Below are 7063 nucleotides of genomic sequence, written 5' to 3' on the forward strand. Positions count from 1 at the left end.
CGTGTTACTTTCATGTTTGTTAGCGACCCTGCCGCAAGCAGGGTATACTTCTCGGAAGCGGAAAGGAAAGCGCGCGCGCGTGTTTCAGGCAAAAAGAACTGGTGTTGTTGTCGAGCAAGAACTGATTTGAGGGAGACGCGTGAAAGTTTGCAACTGGTGTGGTTGTCGAGCGAGGACTGATTTGTGAAAGGCGCGTTTTACTGTAAGTTGTCATACCCGTTCTTTGTCGTTTTGGCCATTTTAGTGTTTACCGGCCGCTAAATAAACGCGCCAACTTTGTGGCCGTGCGCTTAACGTAGCTGTTGTACGTGTATCTTGCATCTTCTTGCGTATGTGCGCACATCACTAACCGCGGCGACTAAGCTCACCTCACAATCCTGTGATCGAGTATGAAGGCCGGCCTGTAACTGCCGGTGGGGTTTAAAAACACAACGCAGGGTAGAAATCAGAAAGACTAAGAGGTAGAAAGGTTACAACAGGCCACACAACACGGAAAAGAGAAAAGTGGCTGAATTGCATCAGAAGCTCATGTGTCTCAAGGAGGAAATGCTCATCCTCGAGACAGAGATGAAGCAGTTCATCACGTACTATGAAAACCAGTTGGTCAAGTACATGTACTTTGATTTGACCACAGACTACTGTAAGCATTCATGCCACTATATTATGTAGTCTTCTCTAACACAGTGGTGTTAGTGTAAAGCAACAGAATCTATACGAGCCTGTGTTTGTTTTTGTTTTGTTTTCTAGTTGGTTGCACTCATGGAGAAGCATGCAATTTTTATTGCATTGGCAAAGATCCACTGACTGAAAAAGCACAAGCGGGAGCAATGATACTACTGCAAGCAAGAGAAGAGTACATCAAAAAACAATTACAAACAGCACAGTCCCTGTTTTAATGTGCTAACCACTGACTTAGGGGGGCCAAAGACCTTTTTGTACGCCACATTATAAATTGATTACAGGGTATGCCGTATGCAGTGATGATAGTGTAACATATTTCTATTCCAGGAAGTTTTTTCTATGTGTTTCCTTCATTATGATCCCTTATGCTATTCTTGTAATATTATTGCAAGCATTAGCAGAAATATGAATAGTTATCTGCATACATTTACCGTGACATTTTTTACTGGAATTCAGTTGTGAATGATCACTAGGTGATTTGTAAATTTTTGAAATGAAAAAAAAAATATTTTGCTTGTAGTGATTTTAGATCGCTTCTTGTATTTAACAAGAACTGTCTAGAGGAATTTTCAATGGTGTGAATAGTGTGGTCTGACAATATTTTACCTAGAATCTCTCAAATAATTAAAGGTATATCCTTTACTCTATGTTCTAGGGTTATGTTAAGTTAATCTAGGTAAAAATTACGCTACATAAAAAGTTTCATGGTTCAATCACCATTAGATATAAGTCACACCTAAAGCAATGTATTAGCTAGCAAGTCGTCTCCGACTTTTTCAGGAGTCTGTTTTCGTATTGGGAAAAGAATTTTACTGGCGACACCAATTGACTTGTGTGAATACACTTATAACGTGCAAGTTTTTATTTCTAGTTCATAGAAAATTGACATTTTATTATAAGAAAGTGAGCACTTTTAACAGAGTGGCTAAATGCCTGACAGTTTTTAATATCTGACAGCTGACGGGCACAGTCTTCGATTTCCTAAATGCCCGGCTGTTTTTAATTTTCAGCGTTATCTCAAGTAAACAAGGGTTAGGGTTAGGGTTAGGAACTGCCGAGCATTTAGGATATCGAAGACCGTTGCCGGCTCCCGTTCATATATAGCCACAGCGCACTTTTAATTGCATGGTGACTGTCGTATGTAAAATAAACACTTCATTGTGGATGAAAGAATTCTTACTTCACGTTATAGAGGAGAATTTTAATGCAAAATTCTATAAGATAAGATTATTTTACAAAAGTATTTTGAGTATATCTACTCTTGCAACCCTTTGTAAGTGGAAATATATACGCATAATCTGACGGCATAGGAACAATTTATTAGTTGCTAGAAAATGCAGATGATCTGACAAACTATTATTTGTAAAAAGTACTGCATTATATATGGATATGTACACAGTTAGCTCTGGTAACTATAGCCCGCGTACAGTTGCCGTTGGTTACTGTACGCGGGCTATAGTTACCTTAAAGCTATACTGTGTCCCATCACTGAGATTTTCCTATTAGTATTAGTATTACACATCGAATTACTATAGCTCCAAGAAACGGTCTTAGGATGGAAACAAACTTAAACTTCAGGATGGAACGGGTCGTAATGTGTGCAAGGCATAGAGTACCGAAGTGTGACGTCACGGTGGCATGACAACGAACCCACTGGTTCTACGCAACCCACTGGCTCCATAACATTAACTGTGTGAAAATGTTGTGCGTACGTAAAACACTAGTGTGTGTGCTGCAGACAGCGGTAAAGCATCGGTAGCAAGTCGATCTTACAATATTTAAGGGTATGTTTAATTAATTTTTTATTTTTTTTATTTTTTATTTTTTTCCCATTGCTTTTCACTTCCATCCTTTGGAAATCTATAAAAACTGCAATAATGACTCTCAGAATGATGGTTACAATCGGGTACAAAACACGACACGCAGTTAATGTTACCAGAACATATGATTGTGTAGAACCAGGCGTTCGTTGTCATGCCACCGTGACGTCATCACTTCAGAGCTCTATAGTTTGCTTCTACACTTGGTCTCCCGGAAAGAACCATTACCAACTGGCTGAACAAAGACACCATCTATAATGAACAACAAGCGCCAGCCCCGCCAACTCAATCTGGACTGAAGACTGGTAAGTACAACATAGAAATGTGCCGCAGACCCTAATAATGACTGCTGGCAAAGTCTAGTTTGACTCTAATTTAATAGATTCATAACAAATAAAACCAGCATTAAAAGTGGAAAACTGCATTCTACGACACTTTCTTAATTACTGCTTCCTAGTGTATTAAAAGCCTTAGAATGTCATGGTCTGTATTCTGTTGATGTAATTTGTGAGTTGGTTCCAAACTTGGGGCCCTGTTACTGGAAATCCAGAAGGCCCAGTCACCCTTGATAGAGATGCAACTTTTCCAAAAGAACAATCAGTATTTTCCTATCTCTTTCTTCCAGGCAAGAATGCAAAGCTGCAAACTGACGTCAAAGATTTCGTTAAGGACTGGTTGAAGGACCTGCCCACTGTTGATTCGCACTACTGAAGAAGCACAGCGACCTACAAAGACAAGAAGTTTCTCCACCCTGGCACAACCATCGCCCAACTACACCGGGAATATCAACAGGCAGCTGCAACTGCTGGAGTGAGGACCGTTGGGATACGATATTTTACAGACGTGTTCCATGAAGGAAAGTATTCCGTATTTATTCCCCACAAAGATCAGTGTGATGTAATTGTTTCATTCAAGCACGGGAATATCAATAAGGCTGAATATGATGCACATGTGAACAAGAAAGATGAAGCGAGGCAAGAGAAATCCCGTGACAAGGATTCTGCGGACAATGCGAAGTCAGTTTTGACAATGGACTTGCAAGCCGTGCTGCTGTGCCCAAAAACCAAAGCCAGCAGCCTGTGTTACAAAACAAAACTGCAGGTCCATAATTTTACTATCTTTGACTAGAAATCGAAAGAAGGTTAGTGCTATATTTGGCATGAGTCAGAGGGCGACCTGAGTAGCGAGGTATTCGCACACCTTCAACATCGCCATGTTGAAGGTGTCATCAAGGACCATCCAGAACTCAAGGAGAAAGTAGTGTGGAGCGATGGGTGTGGTTATCAGGGGCACATTGTCAGAAACTTCGTAAAGCTACGATTAATTTTAAGTCTAATGTTAATGTTAAGAGAAAAGTTAATAGCGTTGACAGAAACTAAACTTACTTAAGTGAAAACTTACGAGAACCGGAACTGGCTAATTGTTAGTTATACCGCATTGCATTTTGGGAACGCAGACGATTTGTTTACATCTGCAGCCGATCAGCTGATTTTACCGACTCACATATCGACAATTTCCTTACATGCAATACTGATAATTACACATTTTACCCGTTGTTCAAAGTTATTTCAAATTTTTAATCAATTGTTTATATTAATTGTTACATAATTACTTATCCATATAACTTATTTTGTATTTATTATTATTACTAGTACTATAGTAGTAGTTAAAACTTGAATTTTGCAAAGTGTACTGTGTAATTTTGGGTAACTAAATGGAGTATGAGCAACAACAGCAAGGCGGAGTAAAGAAAGAAGTAGGAGAGCATGTAAGTATACTAATAGCACTACATGTACTGCTATTACTACCTTATTAATACTAAATTTTAGAAACATATCGAGTTGTAACTTGTTTTGTGACGCAATAGCCAATAAAAGTGATAGAATGTTATGTATTATAACTATCACTTAATATTATTACATTATACATTTGATAATATCCATTTAATACTAATAGAGACGACCTAATTGGAGGCCAGAGGAAGTCTCGGTATTAACCGAGGCTTGCCTCGAGTATCAGGATGTACTCCGAGGAAGACTGTCAGCTCGGCTCACCTTTCGACAAAAAACACAAAGTGGGAGATTGCCTCGCGAGTAAACGCAATCAGGATGTTGGCAAGAAGTGTGAGCGAGGTAAATGTTTTTCGACGTTGCTGTAATGTGTGAGGAAAGGTGTATCCGGGAGGAAAACTATCAGCTCAAAAAATTGCTGGCTCCACAATAACCATTGCTAGTCGTTTTACAGGGTAAAAGCGACCAGTGAGTCTTACGGTGTGGTTACACAATAATGCGCGAAGACACCTTTATATAATAAAAATTATAATTAAGTAATGACGTAGTATAATCTAGATCTTATTTTTACAGTGCAAAGTTAAGTGGAGTAACATGACGACGGATGTTAGGAAGAAAGAGAGGCACAACGTGGCCGAAACACGTCGAACAGGTGCATCATAAACGTTCATCAATTGAATTTCCTTACATGCGATACAACGATGATCAAAAAGTGATTAACGATGATCGCAAAGTGTTATCTCCAGCGATAAATGTTTGCGTTGGTTTGCGATGTTACACTACTTGCTCCGCATTTTGCGGTTCCGCATTTTCTGGTAGCTCCGACTACCGGACGTCCCGCTTATTTAGGTCAACTGAGTTTGCGTTCTTCTCGTGGCGGTAGCTGTGTGGAGCGGGTGCCTTTTCAGGTGCTCCCGGTGAATCCTGTCCAACCGCTCTGAACGTGAGTTATTTTCTGTTATATGAATGCGGATAGAGGTATATTTGGTTTAAGAACAATTTATGTTCGTGATATTTCAATGGTAAAATTGTGTCAGCCGTACGTTAGTATTTGTCGTTATCTTGCGTTGGCGTTGTGTGAATTTTCTATGTAAGATACGTTACGTACGCCATATTATGACTGTTCGTTGATATATATTGCTAATGCATTGTATGTAGCCATTGAGTTTAAGTAGCCGGGATATAGTCTGATGTAGAGTCGTATATTCGTTGCAGCCCGGGAAATGGGTACCTGTTATCTGTTGATGTAAATTTGATGTGAGGCCCGTGACGTATTCGAGGAAAGGCTTCAGCGTTTTGTAAGTAAATTGGACGGTTCGCGCTAAAGTGCAGGTAGCCGTGATATCAGAATACCCTGGAAGATATGTCGGAATATTAGTGTATCAGAATACCCCCTGGTAACATATGTCGGAATGTTTGTCATGGGGCGCAGAATATGTGTTACGTGTAGCGGAATGTTGCCGTAGGGCGCAGAATACCCCAGTAATATATGTCAGAATATCCAAAGGTTCTATCGTATGAATTAGAAGTGAAATGGAGACTTATCGCGTGTGCAAAGTTGTCATTTGTTAGCAGTGTATCGGTGATACCTATGTAATGTGCGACTTGATTTCATTATTGTGTTTGTGTGTGTAATTTAAAGTTTGTAATTTCTATGTGTTACAGTCTACCATCACGCGTCACATCATTACGCCACGTCACGCATTACCATCATGCGTTACCATATGCGTAGAAAATAAAATGGCTGGTTGAACCGCAGCCTGAGTCTTCATGTTCTTCCTCGTTTCGGCGGGCGCACGTCACACAAAGCCTATTGTAAAGACGAATAGTTATGATATTAACACCCTTTCCTTAACGTTAAGATTAAGATGAAGGTTATAGACTAATTTTATTTCTGACATCGACACCCAGGAGGAGGATAAGTATGTCTGACAACATTATCAGATGTTGAAGCAAAGATTTTAGAATGTTTCATCCCGCCGGAAAGCGTTGCTGGTGTGACGGGAGGGATGGAGATATCGGGTAAATGTTGCATATATATTGTCATACTAAAATTTAACATTAAATGTTCGACTATTTGTCTGTATTTTAAAGTTTCACTACATTTAATGTGATAGGCCCAAGCACTGCAAATGCTGATGGCGTTGCCTTCATCGACATGATGACAGCGATGACAGACATGACCCATGAACCTCCCCCGAAAAAGGCCAGAAAAGTTGAAAGTAAATAATCCTACTACTTAATATTCCATTCATTTACAAACAGTATAAACATTTTCTTGTATCTCATATACCTATATGCAGTGCCATCATAATCATATATTTAAATTACAATTCTTCATGACGTTTCAGTACATGAATAGGTACATTAACACATATTATAATTAATATTACTTACAGACTCGTTTGAACAAGAATATTTGGAGATGAAGCGACAAAATCAGATTGACAGGTACATGTTAATTAGTGGTCTTGGTGGCAAGCTGTACTATGAAATCAATTCTTTTAACAATTTATCCCCTGGGTGACACAATAATATTTGGCACACCAAATGTCTATAACACATAAAAATATAAATAATGTAAAACAATTTCTTTATCCCATAGGAATAGAAGACACCAGGAACTGGTGCAGGAATTAAAAAACATCACTAAAGAGTGTAAGCCTTATAAATATAGTCTCTCTCTCTCTCTCTCTCTCTCTCTCTCTCTCTCTCTCTCTCTCTCTCTCTCTAGTGTGTAGACCATCCAGGGTATATAAGTAAATAATGAGT

The 7063-nt window shown here is 39.2% G+C and overlaps 1 long non-coding RNA gene across 3 annotated transcripts; it reads left to right on the plus strand.

Moving 5' to 3' along the window:
- The first annotated feature begins 4463 nt into the window (after positions 1-4463).
- On the plus strand, positions 4464-7017 carry LOC106814785. Of its 3 annotated transcripts, none has more exons than XR_001394659.1 (3): positions 4464-6513; positions 6691-6742; positions 6897-7017. It is a non-coding gene; the product is annotated as an uncharacterized LOC106814785 (long non-coding RNA). The 3 variants fall into 3 exon arrangements; XR_001394661.1 differs by having other exon boundaries at positions 4464-6313; positions 6409-6513; positions 6691-7017; XR_001394660.1 differs by having other exon boundaries at positions 4464-4633; positions 4865-6513; positions 6691-7017.
- Positions 7018-7063: the final 46 nt, after the last annotated feature.

Source organism: Priapulus caudatus, unplaced genomic scaffold (assembly GCF_000485595.1).
Source record: "Priapulus caudatus unplaced genomic scaffold, Priapulus_caudatus-5.0.1 Scaffold978, whole genome shotgun sequence".
In the NCBI taxonomy this organism is placed as follows: domain Eukaryota; kingdom Metazoa; phylum Priapulida; class Priapulimorpha; order Priapulimorphida; family Priapulidae; genus Priapulus; species Priapulus caudatus.